This window comes from Chiloscyllium plagiosum, unplaced genomic scaffold (genome assembly GCF_037043375.1).
Source record: "Chiloscyllium plagiosum isolate Xiang-an unplaced genomic scaffold, Cpla_swu_hap1 HiC_scaffold_9, whole genome shotgun sequence".
Taxonomy (NCBI): domain Eukaryota; kingdom Metazoa; phylum Chordata; class Chondrichthyes; order Orectolobiformes; family Hemiscylliidae; genus Chiloscyllium; species Chiloscyllium plagiosum.
Window position 1 is genome coordinate 102,926,459 of NW_028270147.1, and position 15,984 is coordinate 102,942,442.

Here is a 15,984-nt window from a genome sequence, read left to right on the forward strand (position 1 = left end):
TGTCACACTCGGTGTCGCACTCTGTGTCGCCCTGTGTCACACTCGGTGTCTCCCGGTGTCACTCTCTGTGTCTCCCTGTGTCACTCGGTGTCACACTTGGTGTCACTCTCGGTGTCACTCTCGGTGTCACACTCGGTGTCACACAATGTGCCGCTCTGTCTCTCTGTGTCACTCTCTGTGTCGCTCTCTTTGTCACTATCGGTGTCACATTTGGTGTCACACTCGGCGTCACACTCGGTGTCACACTCGGTGTCTCTCTGTGTCACACTCTGTGTCTCCCTGTATAACATCGGTGTCACTCTGTGTCACCCTTGGTGTCGCTCTGTGTCACCCTTGGTGTTGCTCTTTGTCAGCCTCTTTGTGTTACCCTCAGTGTCACACTCTGTGTCTCCCTGTGTCACACTCGGTCTCACACTCGGTGTCATTCCGTGTCACCCTTGGTGTCGCTCTGTGTCACCCTTGGGGTCGCTCTGTGTCACACTCGGTGTCACACTCGGTGCCACACTTGGTGTCACTCTCTGTGTTACTCTGTGTGTCACTCTGTGTCACACTCGGTGTCACTCTGTGTCACCCTCTGAGTCACCCTCGGTGTCACTCTCTGTGTCACTCTGTGTCACCCTTGGTGTCGCTCTGTGTCACACCCGGCGTCACACTCAGTGTCACACACGGTGTCTCTCTGTGACGCCCTGTGTCACTCTCTGTGTCACTCTCTGTGTCTCTCTGTGTCACGCTCTGTGTCACATTTGGTGTCACATTTGGTGTCACACTCGGCGTCACACTCGGTGTCACTCTGTGTCACACTTGGTGTCACTCTTGGTGTCACACTCTGTGTCACCCTTGGTGTCGCTCTGTGTCACTCTCGGTGTGTCACCCTCGGTGAGTCACCCTCGGTGCCACTCTCTGTGTCTCCCTGTGTAACTCGGTGTCACACTCGGTGTCACACTCTGTGTCACTCTCGGTGTCACACTCTGTGTCTCTCGGTGTCACTCTCTGTGTCTCCCTGTGTCACTCGTTGTCACTCTCGGTGTCACTCTCGTCACTCTCGGTGTCACACTCGGTGTCACACACTGTGTCGCTCTGTCTCTCTGTGTCACTCTCTGTGTCACTCTCTGTGTCACTCTCGGTGTCACACTCGGTGTCTCTCTGTGTCACTCTCTGTGTCACTCTGTGTCTCTCTGTGTCACACTCGGTGGCATTCTGTGTCACCCTTGGTGTCTCTCTGTGTCTCTCTCTGTGTCACTGTCTGTGTCACTCTGTGTCTCTCTGAGTCACACTCAGTGTCACTCTGTGTCACCCTTGTGGTCGCTCTATGTCACACTCGCTGTCACACTCTGTGTCACACCCTGTGTCACACCCTGTGTCACACCCGGTGTTGCACCCGGTGTCGCACCCGCTGTCACACTCTGTGTCTCCGTGTAACATCGGTATCACTCTGTGTCACCCTTGGCGTCGCTCTCTGTGTCACCCTTGGTGTTGCTCTGTGTTACACTCGGTGTCACACTCGGTGTCAGTCCGTGTCACCCTTGGTGTCGCTCTGTGTCACCCTTGAGGTCGCTCTGTGTCACACTCGGTGTCACACTCAGTGCCACACTCGGTGTCACACTTGGTGTCACTCTGCGTGTCACTCTGTGTGTCACATTCGGTGTCACTCTGTGTCACACTTGGTGTCACCCTCGGTGTCACTCTCTGTGTCACTCTGTGTCACCCTTGGTGTCGCTCTGTGTCACACCCGGCGTCACACTCAGTGTCACACACGTGTCTCTCTGTGACGCCCTGTGTCACTCTCTGTGTCACACTCAGTGTCTCTCTGTGTCACGCTCTGTGTCACATTTGGTGTCACATTTGGTGTCACACTCGGCGTCACACTTGGTGTCACTCTTGGTGTCACACTCTATGTCACCCTTGGTGTCGCTCTGTGTCACTCTCGGTGTGTCACCCTCGGTGTGTCACCCTCGGTGCCACTCTCTGTGTCACTCTCTGTGTCTCCCTGTGTAACTCGGTGTCACACTCGGTGTCACACTCTGTGTCACTCTCGGTGTCACACTCTGTGTCTCTCGGTGTCACTCCCTGTGTCTCCCTGTGTCACACTCGGTGTCACACTCGGTGTCACCCTCGGTGTCACTCTCTGTGTCTCCCTGTGTCACTCGTTGTCACTCTCGGTGTCAGTCTCGTTGTCACTCTCGGTGTCACACTCGGTGTCACACACTGTGTCGCTCTGTCTCTCTGTGTCACTCTCTGTGTCGCTCTCTGTGTCGCTCTCGGTGTCACACTTGGTGTCTCTCTGTGTCACTCTGTGTCACACTCGGTGTCGCACTCTGTGTCACCCTGTGTCACACTCGGTGTCTCCCGGTGTCACTCTCTGTGTCTCCCTGTGTCACACTCGGTGTCGCACTCGGTGTCACTCTCGGTGTCACTCTCGGTGTCACACTCGGTGTCATACAATGTGCCGCTCTGTCTCTCTGTGTCACTCTCTGTGTCGCTCTCTTTGTCACTCTCGGTGTCACATTTGGTGTCACACTCGGCGTCACACTCGATGTCACTCTCGGTGTCTCTCTTGGTGTCACACCTTGTGTCTCCCTGTGTCACACTCGGTGTCACTCTGTGTCACCCTTGCTGTCTCTCTGTGTCACACTCGGTGTCACTCTCGGTGTCACACTCGGTGTCACACACGGTGTCTCTCTGTGTCGCTCTCTGTGTCGCACTCTGTGTCACACTCGGTGTCGCGCTCTGTGTCGTGCTGTGTGTCACTCTGTGTCACCCTTGGTGTCGCTCTGTGTCACACTCGGTGTCACTCTCTGTGTCACATTCGGTGTCACTCTGTGTCGCTCTCTGTGTCGCACTCTGTGTCACACTTGGTGTCTCACTCGGTGTCGCTCTGTGTCACATTCGGTGTCTCTCTGTGTCACTCTCTGTGTTACTCTCTGTGTCACTCTCTGTGTCGCCCTGTGTAACACTCGGTGTCTCTCTGTGTCACACTCTGTGTCACACCCGGTGTCACACCCGGTATCACACTCGGCGTCACACTCGGCGTCACACTCGGTGTCGCTCTGTGTCACATTCGGTGTCACTCTCTGTGTCTCCCTGTGCCACTCGGTGTCACACTCGGTGTCACTCTCGGTGTCACTCTTGGTGTCACTCTCTGTGTTACTTTTTGTGTCACTCTGTGTCACACTTGCTTTCACTCTGTGTCACCCTCGGTGTCACTCTCTGTGTCACTCTGTGTCACACTTGGTGTCGCTCTGTGTCACACCCGGCGTCACACTCAGTGTCACACACGGTGTCTCTCTGTGTCGCCCTGTGTCACTCTCTGTGTCACACTCAGTGTCTCTCTGTGTCACGCTCTGTGTCACATTTGGTGTCACATTTGGCGTCACACTCGGTGTCACTTTGTGTCACCCTTGGTGTCGCTCTGTGTCACACTCGGTGTGTCACCCTCGGTGTGTCACCCTCGGTGCCACTCTCTGTGTCACTCTCTGTGTCTCCCTGTGTAACTCGGTGTCACACTCGGTGTCACACTCGGTGTCACTCTCGGTGTCACACTCTGTGTCTCTCGGTGTCACTCTCTTTGTCTCCCTGTGTCACACTCGGCGTCACACTCGGTGTCACCCTCGGTGTGTCACCCTCGGTGTCACACTCTGTATCTCTCGGTGTCACTCTCTGTGTCTCCCTGTGTCACTCGGTGTCACTCTCTGTGTCGCTCTCTGTGTCACTCTCGGTGTCACTCTCTGTGTCACTCTCTGTGTCACTCTGTGTCTCTCTGTGTCACACTCGGTGGCACTCTGTGTCACCCTTGGTGTCTCTCTGTGTCACTCTCTGTCACTGTCTGTGTCACTCTGTGTCTCTCTGTGTCACACTCAGTGTCACTCTGTGTCACCCTTGTGGTCGCACTATGTCACACTCGCTGTCACACTCGGTGTCACTCTGTGTGTCACTCAGTGTGTCACTCTGTGTCACACTCTGTCACACTCTGTGTCACACCCTGTGTCGCACCCGGTGTCGCACCCGGTGTCGCACCCGCTGTCACACTCGGTGTCACACTCGGCGTCACTCTCGGTGTCACTCTTGGTGTCACACTTGGTATCACTCTGTGTCACCCTTAGTGTCACTGTGTGTCACTCTCTGTGTCACTCTCTGTGTCACTCTCGGTGTCACACTCGGTGTCACTCTGTGTCACCCTTGGTGTCGCTCTGTGTCACACTCTGTGTCGCCCTGTGTGACGTTCGGTGTCACACTCGGTGTCGCGCTCTGTGTCACCCTTGCTGTCGCTCTGTGTCACCCTCGGTGTGTCACCCTCGGTGTGTCACCCTCGGTGTCACTCTCTGTGTCACTCTCTGTGTCTCCCTGTGTCTCCCTGTGTCACACTCGGTGTCACTCTGTGTCACCCTTGCTGTCTCTCTGTGTCACACTCAGTGTCACTCTCGGTGTCACACTCGGTGTCACACACGGTGTCATCCTTGGTGTCACACTCGGTGTCACACACGGTGTCTCTCTGTGTCGCTCTCTGTGTCGCACTCTGTGTCACCCTGTGTCACACTCGGTGTCGCGCTCTGTGTCGTGCTGTGTGTCACTCTGTGTCACCCTTGGTGTCGCTCTGTGTCACCCTCGGTGTGTCACCCTCGGTGTCACTCTCTGTGTCACTCTCTGTGTCACTTTCTGTGTCTCCCTGTGTCACACTCGGTGACACTCTTGGTGTCACTCTTGGTGTCACACTCTGTGTCTCCCTGTGTCTCACTCGGTGTCACTCTGTGTCACTCTTGCTGTCTCTCTGTGTCGCTCTTGGTGTCGCTCTCGGTGTCGCACTCTGTGTCACCCTGTGTCACCCTGTGTCACACTCTGTGTCACACTCGGTGTCACTCTGTGTCACATTCAGTGTCTCTCTGTGTCACTCTCTGTGTCACTCTCTGTGTCACACACTGTGTCACACTTGGTGTCGCTCTGTGTCACAGTCAGTGTCTCTCTGTGTCACTCTCTGTGTCACTCTCTGTGTCACACTTGGTGTCTCACTCGGTGTCGCTCTGTGTCACATTCGGTGTCTCTCTGTGTCACACTCTGTGTTACTCTTTGTGTCACTCTCTGTGTCGCCCTGTGTAACACTCGGTGTCTCTCTGTGTCACTCTCTGTGTCACACTCGGTGTTACTCTGTGTCACCCTTGGTGTCACACTCAGTGTCGCACCCTGAGTCGCACCTTGTGTCGCAGTCAGTGTCACTCTTGGTGTCGCTGTGTGTCACTCCCGGTGTCACTCCCTGTGTCACTCTCTGTGTCACACTCTGTCACACTCTGTGTCACACTCTGTGTCACACCCTGTGTCACACCCGGTGTCGCACTCGGTGTCACACTCGGCGTCACACTCGGCATCACACTCGGTGTCGCTCTGTGTCACATTCGGTGTCTCTCTGTGTCACTCTGTGTCACACTCGGTGTCTCACTCTGTGTCGCCCTGTGTCACACTCGGTGTCACTCTCTGTGTCTCCCTGTGTCACTCGGTGTCACACTCGGTGTCACTCTCGGTGTCACTCTCGGTGTCACACTCGGTGTCACACAATGTGTCACTCTGTCTCTCTGTGTCACTCTCTGTGTCGCTCTCTGTGTCACTCTCGGTGTCACATTTGGTGTCACACTCGGCGTCACACTCGGTGTCACACTCGGTGTCTCCCTGTGTAACATCGGTGTCGCTCTGTGTCACCCTTGGTGTTGCTCTTTGTCAGCCTCTTTGTGTTACCCTCAGTGTCACTCTCTGTGTCTCCCTGTGTCACTCGGTGTCACACTCGGTGTCACTCTCGGTGTCACTCTCGGTGTCACACTCGGTGTCACACAATGTGTCACTCTGTCTCTCTGTGTCACTCTCTGTGTCGCTCTCTGTGTCACTCTCGGTGTCACATTTGGTGTCACACTCGGCGTCACCCTCGGTGTCACACTCTGTGTCTCCCTGTGTAACATCGGTGTCACTCTGTGTCACCCTTGGTGTCGCTCTGTGTCACCCTTGGTGTTGCTCTTTGTCAGCCTCTTTGTGTTACCCTCAGTGTCACACTCTGTGTCTCCCTGTGTCACACTCGGTCTCACACTCGGTGTCATTCCGTGTCACCCTTGGTGTCGCTCTGTGTCACCCTTGGGGTCGCTCTGTGTCACACTCGGTGTCACACTCGGTGCCACACTCGGTGTCACTCTCTGTGTTACTCTGTGTGTCACTCTGTGTCACACTTGGTGTCACTCTGTGTCACTCTCTGTGTCACTCTGTGTCACCCTTAGTGTCGCTCTGCGTCACACCCGGCGTCACACTCAGTGTCACACACGGTGTCTCTCTGTGTCGTCCTGTGTCACTCTCTGTGTCACACTCAGTGTCTCTCTGTGTCACGCTCTGTGTCACATTTGGTGTCACATTTGGCGTCACACTCGGTGTCACTCTGTGTCACACTTGGTGTCAGTCTCGGTGTCACACTCTGTGTCACCCTTGGTGTCGCTCTGTGTCACTCTCGGTGTGTCACCCTCGGTGCCACTCTCTGTGTCACTCTCTGTGTCTCCCTGTGTAACTCGGTGTCACACTCGGTGTCACACTCTGTGTCACTCTCGGTGTCACACTCTGTGTCTCTCGGTGTCACTCTCTGTGTCTCCCTGTGTCACACTCGGTGTCACACTCAGTGTCACTCTCTGTGTCTCCCTGTGTAACTCGGTGTCACACTCGGTGTCACACTTGGTGTCACTCTCGGTGTCACACTCTGTGTCTCTCGGTGTCACTCTCTTTGTTTTCCTGTGTCACACTCGGTGTCACACTCGGTGTCACCCTCGGTGTGTCACCCTCGGTGTCACACTCTGTGTCTCTCGGTGTCACTCTCTGTGTCTCCCTGTGTCACTCGGTGTCACTCTCTGTGTCGCTCTCTGTGTCACTCTCGGTGTCACTCTCTGTGTCACTCTCTGTCGCTCTCGGTGTCACACTCGGTGTCTCTCTGTGTCACTCTCTGTGTCACTCTGTGTCTCTCTGTGTCACACTCGGTGGCACTCTGTGTCACCCTTGGTGTCTCTCTGTGTCACTCTCTGTGTCACTGTGTCACTCTGTGTCTCTCTGTGTCACACTCGGTGTCACTCTGTGTCACCCTTGTGGTCGCTCTATGTCACACTCGCTGTCACACTCGGTGTCACTCTGTGTGTCACTCAGTGTGTCACTCTGTGTCACAATCTGTCACACTCTGTGTCACATCCTGTGTCACACCCTGTGTCGCACCCGGTGTCGCACCCGGTGTCGCACCCGCTGTCACACTCGGTGTCACACTCGGCGTCACTCTTGGTGTCACATTTGGTGTCACACTTGGTATCACTCTGTGTCACCCTTGGTGTCACTGTGTGTCACTCTCTGTGTCACTCTCGGTGTCACTCTCGGTGTCACACTCGGTGTCACTCTGTGTCACCCTTGGTGTCGCTCTGTGTCACACTCTGTGTCGCCCTGTGTGACGCTCGGTGTCACACTCGGTGTCGCGCTCTGTGTCACCCTTGCTGTCGCTCTGTGTCACCCTCGGTGTGTCACCCTCGGTGTCACTCTCTGTGTCACTCTCTGTGTCTCCCTGTGTCTCCCTGTGTCACACTCGGTGTCGCGCTCTGTGTCACCCTTGCTGTCTCTCTGTGTCACCCTCGGTGTGTCACCCTCGGTGTGTCACCCTCGGTGTCACTCTCTGTGTCACTCTCTGTGTCTCCCTGTGTCTCCCTGTGTCACACTCGGTGTCACTCTGTGTCACCCTTGCTGTCTCTCTGTGTCACACTCAGTGTCACTCTCGGTGTCACACTCGGTGTCACACACGGTGTCATCCTTGGTGTCACACTCGGTGTCACTCTCGGTGTCTCTCTTGGTGTCACACCTTGTGTCTCTCTGTGTCACACTCGGTGTCACTCTCGGTGTCACACTCGGTGTCACACACGGTGTCTCTCTGTGTCGCTCTCTGTGTCGCACTCTGTGTCACCCTGTGTCACACTCGGTGTCGCGCTCTGTGTCGTGCTGTGTGACACTCTGTGTCACCCTTGGTGTCGCTCTGTGTCACACTCGGTGTCACTCTCTGTGTCACACACGGTGTCTCTCTGTGTCGCTCTCTGTGTCGCACTCTGTGTCACCCTGTGTCACACTCGGTGTCGCGCTCTGTGTCGTGCTGTGTGTCACTCTCTGTCACCCTCGGTGTCACTCTCTGTGTCACTCTCTGTGTCACCCTTGGTGTCGCTCCGTGTCACCCTCGGTGTGTCACCCTTGGTGTCACTCTCTGTGTCACTCTCTGTGTCACTCTCTGTGTCTCCCTATGCGTCCCTGTGTCACACTCCGTGTCACTCTCGGTGTCACTCTTGGTGTCACACCTTGTGTCTCCCTGTGTCACACTCGGTGTCACTCTGTGTCACCCTTGCTGTCTCTCTGTGTCGCTCTTGGTGTCGCTCTCGGTGTCGCACTCTGTCACCCTGTGTCACACTCTGTGTCACACTCGGTGTCGCTCTGTGTCACATTCAGTGTCTCTCTGTGTCACTCTCTGTGTCACACTTGGTGTCTCACTCGGTGTCGCTCTGTGTCACATTCGGTGTCTCTCTGTGTCACTCTCTGTGTTACTCTGTGTCACTCTCTGTGTCGCCCTGTGTAACACCCGGTGTCACTCTGTGTCACCCTTGCTGTCTCTCTGTGTCGCTCTTGGTGTCGCTCTCGGTGTCGCACTCTGTGTCACCCTGTGTCACCCTGTGTCACACTCTGTGTCACACTCGGTGTCGCTCTGTGTCACATTCAGTGTCTCTCTGTGTCACTCTCTGTGTCACTCTCTGTGTCACACACTGTGTCACACTTGGTGTCGCTCTGTGTCACATTCAGTGTCTCTCTGTGTCACTCTCTGTGTCACTCTCTGTGTCACACTTGGTGTCTCACTCGGTGTCGCTCTGTGTCACATTCGGTGTCTCTCTGTGTCACTCTCTGTGTTACTCTCTGTGTCACTCTCTGTGTCGCCCTGTGTAACACTCGGTGTCTCTCTGTGTCACTCTCTGTGTCACACTCGGTGTTACTCTGTGTCACCCTTGGTGTCACACTCAGTGTCGCACCCTGAGTCGCACCTTGTGTCGCAGTCAGTGTCACTCTTGGTGTCGCTGTGTGTCACTCCCGGTGTCACTCCCTGTGTCACTCTCTGTGTCACACTCTGTCACACTCTGTGTCACACTCTGTGTCACACCCTGTGTCACACCCGGTGTCGCACTCGGTGTCACACTCGGCGTCACACTCGGCATCACACTCGGTGTCGCTCTGTGTCACATTCGGTGTCTCTCTGTGTCACTCTGTGTCACACTCGGTGTCTCACTCTGTGTCGCCCTGTGTCACACTCGGTGTCACTCTCTGTGTCTCCCTGTGTCACTCGGTGTCACACTCGGTGTCACTCTCGGTGTCACTCTCGGTGTCACACTCGGTGTCACACAATGTGTCACTCTGTCTCTCTGTGTCACTCTCTGTGTCGCTCTCTGTGTCACTCTCGGTGTCACATTTGGTGTCACACTCGGCGTCACACTCGGTGTCACACTCGGTGTCTCCCTGTGTAACATCGGTGTCGCTCTGTGTCACCCTTGGTGTTGCTCTTTGTCAGCCTCTTTGTGTTACCCTCAGTGTCACACTCTGTGTCTCCCTGTGTCACACTCGGTCTCACACTCTGTGTCATTCCGTGTCACCCTTGGTGTCGCTCTGTGTCACCCTTGGGGTCGCTCTGTGTCACACTCAGTGTCACACTCGGTGCCACACTCGGTGTCACTCTCTGTGTTACTCTGTGTGTCACTCTGTGTCACACTTGGTGTCACTCTGTGTCACTGTCTGTGTCACTCTGTGTCACCCCTGGTGTCGCTCTGCGTCACACCCGGCGTCACACTCAGTGTCACACACGGTGTCTCTCTGTGTCGTCCTGTGTCACTCTCTGTGTCACACTCAGTGTCTCCCTGTGCGTCCCTGTGTCACACTCGGTGTCACTCTCGGTGTCACTCTTGGTGTCACACCTTGTGTCTCCCTGTGTCACACTCGGTGTCACTCTGTGTCACCCTTGCTGTCTCTCTGTGTCGCTCTTGGTGTCGCTCTCGGTGTCGCACTCTGTCACCCTGTGTCACACTCTGTGTCACACTCGGTGTCGCTCTGTGTCACGTTCAGTGTCTCTCTGTGTCACTCTCTGTGTCACTCTCGGTGTCACTCTCTGTGTCACACTCTGTGATACACTCGGTGTCGCTCTGTGTCACATTCGGTGTCTCTCTGTGTCACTCTCTGTGTTACTCTGTGTCACTCTCTGTGTCGCCCTGTGTAACACCCGGTGTCTCCCTGTGTCACTCTCTGTGTCACACTCGGTGTTACTCTGTGTCACCCTTGGTGTCACACTCAGTGTCGCACCCTGAGTCGCACCCTGTGTCGCAGTCGGTGTCACTCTTGGTGTCTCTGTGTGTCACTCCCGGTGTCACTCCCTGTGTCACTCTCTGTGTCACACTCTGTCACACTCTGTGTCACACTCTGTGTCACACCCTGAGTCGCACCCTGTGTCGCAGTCGGTGTCACTCTTGGTGTCGCTGTGTGTCACTCCCGGTGTCACTCCCGGTGTCGCTCTCTGTGTCACACTCGGTGTCTCACTTGGTGTTGCTCTGTGTCACATTCGGTGTCTCTCTGTATCACTCTCTGTGTCACTCTCTGTGTCACACTCGGTGTCTCACTTGGTGTCGCTCTGTGTCACATTCGGTGTCTCTCTGTGTCACTCTCTGTGTCACTCTCTGTGTTACTCTCTGTGTCACTCTCTGTGTCGCCCTGTGCCACACTCGGTGTCTCTCTGTGTCACTCTCTGTGTCACACTCGGTGTTACTCTGTGTCACCCTTGGTGTCACACTCGGTGTCGCACCCTGAGTCGCACCTTGTGTCGCAGTCGGTGTCACTCTTGGTGTCGCTGTGTGTCACTCCCGGTGTCACCCCCGGTGTCACTCCCTGTGTCGCTCTCTGTGTCACGCTCTGTCATACTCTGTGTCACACTCTGTGTCACACCCTGTGACACTCTGTGTCACACTCTGTGTCACACCCTGTGTCGCACCCGGTGTCCCACCCGCTGTCAAACTCGGTGTCACACTCGGTGTCTCACTTGGTGTCGCTCTGTGTCACATTCGGTGTCTCTCTATGTCACTCTCTGTGTCACTCTCTGTGTCACACTCGGTGTCTCACTCGGTGTCGCTCTGTGTCACATTCGGTGTCTCTCTGTGTCACTCTCTGTGTTACTCTCTGTGTCACTCTCTGTGTCGCCCTGTGTAACACTCGGTGTCTCCCTGTGTCACTCTCTGTGTCACACTCGGTGTTACTCTGTGTCACCCTTGGTGTCACACTCGGTGTCGCACCCTGAGTCGCACCCTGTGTCGCAGTCGGTGTCACTCTTGGTGTTGCTGTGTGTCACTCCCGGTGTCGCTCCCTGTGTCACTCTCTGTGTCACACTCTGTCACACTCTGTGTCACACTCTGTGTCACACCCGGTATCGCACTCGGTGTCGCACTCGGTGTCGCACTCGGTGTCGCACTCGGTGTCACACTCAGCGTCACACTCGGTGTCGCTCTGTGTCACATTCGGTGTCTCTCTGTGTCACTCTCTGTGTCACACTCGGTGTCTCACTCTGTGTCGCTCTGTGTCATATTCGGTGTCTCTCTGTGTCACTCTCTGTGTTACACTCGGTGTCTCCCGGTGTCACTCTCTGTGTCACACTCGGTGTTACTCTGTGTCACCCTTGGTGTCGCACCCTGAGTCGCATCCTGTGTCGCAGTCGGTGTCACTCTTGGTGTCGCTGTGTGTCACTCCCGGTGTCACTCCCGGTGTCGCTCTCTGTGTCACACTCGGTGTCTCACTTGGTGTTGCTCTGTGTCACATTCGGTGTCTCTCTGTATCACTCTCTGTGTCACTCTCTGTGTCACACTCGGTGTCTCACTTGGTGTCACTCTGTGTCACATTCGGTGTCTCTCTGTGTCACTCTCTGTGTCACTCTCTGTGTTACTCTCTGTTTCACTCTCTGTGTCGCCCTGTGCCACACTCGGTGTCTCTCTGTGTCACTGTCTGTGTCACACTCGGTGTTACTCTGTGTCACCCTTGGTGTCACACTCGGTGTCGCACCCTGAGTCGCACCCTGTGTCGCAGTCAGTGTCACTCTTGGTGTCGCTGTGTGTCACTCCCGGTGTCACCCCCGGTGTCACTCCCTGTGTCGCTCTCTGTGTCACGCTCTGTCATACTCTGTGTCACACTCTGTGTCACACCCTGTGACACTCTGTGTCACACTCTGTGTCACACCCTGTGTCGCACCCGGTGTCCCACCCGCTGTCAAACTCGGTGTCACACTCGGTGTCTCACTTGGTGTCGCTCTGTGTCACATTCGGTGTCTCTCTATGTCACTCTCTGTGTCACTCTCTGTGTCACACTCGGTGTCTCACTCGGTGTCGCTCTGTGTCACATTCGGTGTCTCTCTGTGTCACTCTCTGTGTTACTCTCTGTGTCACTCTCTGTGTCGCCCTGTGTAACACTCGGTGTCTCCCTGTGTCACTCTCTGTGTCACACTCGGTGTTACTCTGTGTCACCCTTGGTGTCACACCCGGTGTCGCACTCTGAGTCGCACCCTGTGTCGCAGTCGGTGTCACTCTTGGTGTTGCTGTGTGTCACTCCCGGTGTCGCTCCCTGTGTCACTCTCTGTGTCACACTCTGTCACACTCTGTGTCACACTCTGTGTCACACCCGGTATCGCACTCGGTGTCGCACTCGGTGTCGCACTCGGTGTCGCACTCGGTGTCACACTCAGCGTCACACTCGGTGTCGCTCTGTGTCACATTCGGTGTCTCTCTGTGTCACTCTCTGTGTCACACTCGGTGTCTCACTCTGTGTCGCTCTGTGTCATATTCGGTGTCTCTCTGTGTCACTCTCTGTGTCACACTCGGTGTCTCACTCTGTTTCGCTCTGTGTCATATTCGGTGTCTCTCTGTGTCACTCTCTGTGTTACACTCGGTGTCTCCCGGTGTCACTCTCTGTGTCACACTCGGTGTTACTCTGTGTCACCCTTGGTGTCGCAACCTGAGTCGCATCCTGTGTCGCAGTCGGTGTCACTCTTGGTGTCGCTGTGTGTCACTCCCGGTGTCACTCCCTGTGTCACTCCCTGTGTCACTCCCTGTGTCACACCCTGTGTCGCACCCGGTGTCACACTCGGTGTCACACCTGGTGTCACTCTGTCACACTCTGTGTCACATTCTGTGTCTCCCTGTGTCACACTCGGTGTCACCCTTGGTGTCGCTCTATGTCACGCTCGGTGTCACTCTCGGTGTCACACTCGGTGTCACTCTGTGTCACCCTTGGTGTCGCTGTGTGTCACACTCAGTGTCACACTCGGTGTCACTCCCTGTGTCACACCCTGTGTCGCACCCTGTGTCACACCCGGTGTCACATCGGTGTCGCTGTGTGTCACACTCGGTGTCACTCTCTGTGTCACACTCTGTGTCTCTCTGTGTCACACTCTCTGTCTCTCTGTGTCACTCTCTGTATCGCTCTCTGTGTCTCCCTGTGTCACACTCGGTGTAACATTCGGTGTCACACTCGGTGTCACTCTGTGTCACCCTTGTTGTCGCTGTGTGTCACTCTCCGTGTCGCTCTGTCTCTCTGTGTCACTCTCTGTGTGTCTACCTATGTCACACTTGGTGTCACACTCAGTGTCACTCTGTGTCACCCTTGGTGTCGCTCTGTGTCACTCTCTGTGTCGCTCTCTGTGTCACTCACTGTGTCGCTCTGTGTCACACTTGGTGTCTCCCTGTGTCACACTCGGTGTCACACACGGTGTCTCTCTGTGCCGCTCTCTGTGTCGCTCTCGGTGTCGCACTCTGTGTCACACTAGGTGTTTCACTCTGTGTCACACTGTGTCACCCTCGGTGTCGCTCTATGTCACGCTCGGTGTCACTCTCGGTGTCACTCTCGGTGTCACTCTGTGTCACCCTTGGTGTCGCTGTGTGTCACACTCAGTGTCACACTCGGTGTCACACTCGGTGTCACTCCCTATGTCACACCCTGTGTCACAGCTTGTGTCACACTCTGTCGCACCCTGTGTCGCACCCTGTGTCACACCCGGTGTCACATCGGTGTCGCTGTGTGTCACACTCGGTGTCACTCTCTGTGTCACACTCTGTGTCTCCCTTTGTCACAGTCGGTGTCACACTTGGTGTCACTCTGTGTCACACTTGGTTTCGCTCTGTGTCACACTCGGTGTCTCTCTGTGTCACACTCTCTGTCTCTCTGTGTCACTCTCTGTGTCACTCTCTGTATCGCTCTCTGTGTCGCTTTCTGTGTCTCCCTATGTCACACTCGGTGTAACATTCGGTGTCACACTCGTTGTCACTCTCTGTGTCACTCTCTGTGTCGCTCTCGGTGTCGCTCTCAGTGTTGCACTCGGTGTCACACTCTGTGTCACACTGGGTGTCACACTCAGTGTCACACTCGGTGTCGCTCTGTGTCACATTTGGTGTCTCTCTGTGTCACTCTCTGTGTCACTCTCTGTGTCACATTCGGTGTCTCACTTGGTGTTGCTCTGTGTCACTCTCTGTGTCACTCTCTGTGTCGCCCTGTGTCACACTCGGTGTCTCTCTGTGTCACTCTCTGTGTCACACTCGGTGTTACTCTGTGTCACCCTTGATGTCACACTCGGTGTCGCACCCTGTGTCGCACCCTGTGTCGCAGTCGGTGTCACTCTTGGTGTCGCTGTGTGTCACTCCCTGTGTCACTCCCTGTGTCACACTTTGTGTCACACCCTGTGTCGCACCCGGTGTCGCACCCTGTGTCACACTCGATGTCACTCTCGGTGTCACACTCTGTGTCACACTCTGTGTCTCCCTGTCTCACACTCGGTGTCACACTTGGTGTCACTCTGTGTCACCCTTGGTGTCGCTGTGTGTCACACTTGGTATCACTCTCTGTGTCACACTCTGTCACACTCTGTGTCTCCCTGTGTCACACTCGGTATCACACTTGGTGTCACTCTGTGTCACCTTTGGTGTCGCTCTATGTCACTCTTGGTATCACTCTCGGTGTCACACTCGGTGTCACTCTGTGTCACCCTTGGTGTCGCTGTATGTCACACTCGGTGTCACACTCGGTGTCACTCCCTGTGTCACTCCCTGTGTCACACTCTGTGTCACACTCTGTCACACCCAGTGTCGCACCCGGTGTCACACCCGGTGTCACACTCGGTGTCGCTCTGTGTCACACTCGGTGTCTCTCTGTGTCACACACTTGGCGTCTCTGTGTCACTCTCGGTGTCACTCTCTGTGTCGCTCTCTGTGTCGCTTTCTGTGTCTCCCTGTGTCACACTCGGTGTCACTCTGTGTCACCCTTGTTGTTGCTGTGTGTCACTCTCTGTGTCGCTCTGTCTTTCTGTGTCACTCTCTGTGTCACTTTCTGTGTGTCTCCCTGTGTCATACGCGTTGTCACACTCAGTGTCACTCTGTGTCACCTTTGGTTTCGCTCTGTGTCACACTCTGTGTCGCTCTCTGTGTCGCTTTCTGTGTCGCTCTGTGTTACACTCGGTGTCACTCTCGGTGTCACACCCGGTGTCGCTCTGTGTCACCCTCGGTGCGTCACCCTTGTCGCTGTGTGTCACTCTCTGTGTCACTCTCTGTGTGTCTCCCTGTGTCACACTCTGTGTCACACTCAGTGTCGCTGTGTGTCGCTCTCTGTGTCGCTGTCTGTGTCACTCTGTGTCGCTCTCAGTGTCGCTCTCAGTGTCGCTCTGTGTCACACTCGGTGTCACTCTCGGTGTCACTCTCTGTGTCACACTCTGTGTCACACTCGTTGTCACTCTGTGTCACCCTTGGTGTCTCTGTGTGTCACCCTTGGTGTGTCACCCTCGGTGTCACACTGTCACGCTCTGTGTCACGCTCTGTGTCACGCTCGGTGTCACCCTCGGTGTGTCAACCTCGGTGCCACTCTCTGTGTCACTCTCTGTGTCTCCCTGTATCACTCAGTGTC

The 15,984-nt window shown here is 55.4% G+C and overlaps 1 protein-coding gene across 1 annotated transcript in view; it reads left to right on the forward strand.

The window, feature by feature from the left end:
- LOC122554086 (putative voltage-dependent R-type calcium channel subunit alpha-1E) overlaps positions 1-15,984 on the forward strand; it is a 1,472,327-nt gene that overhangs the window by 686,753 nt on the left and 769,590 nt on the right. The window lies entirely within an intron of this gene.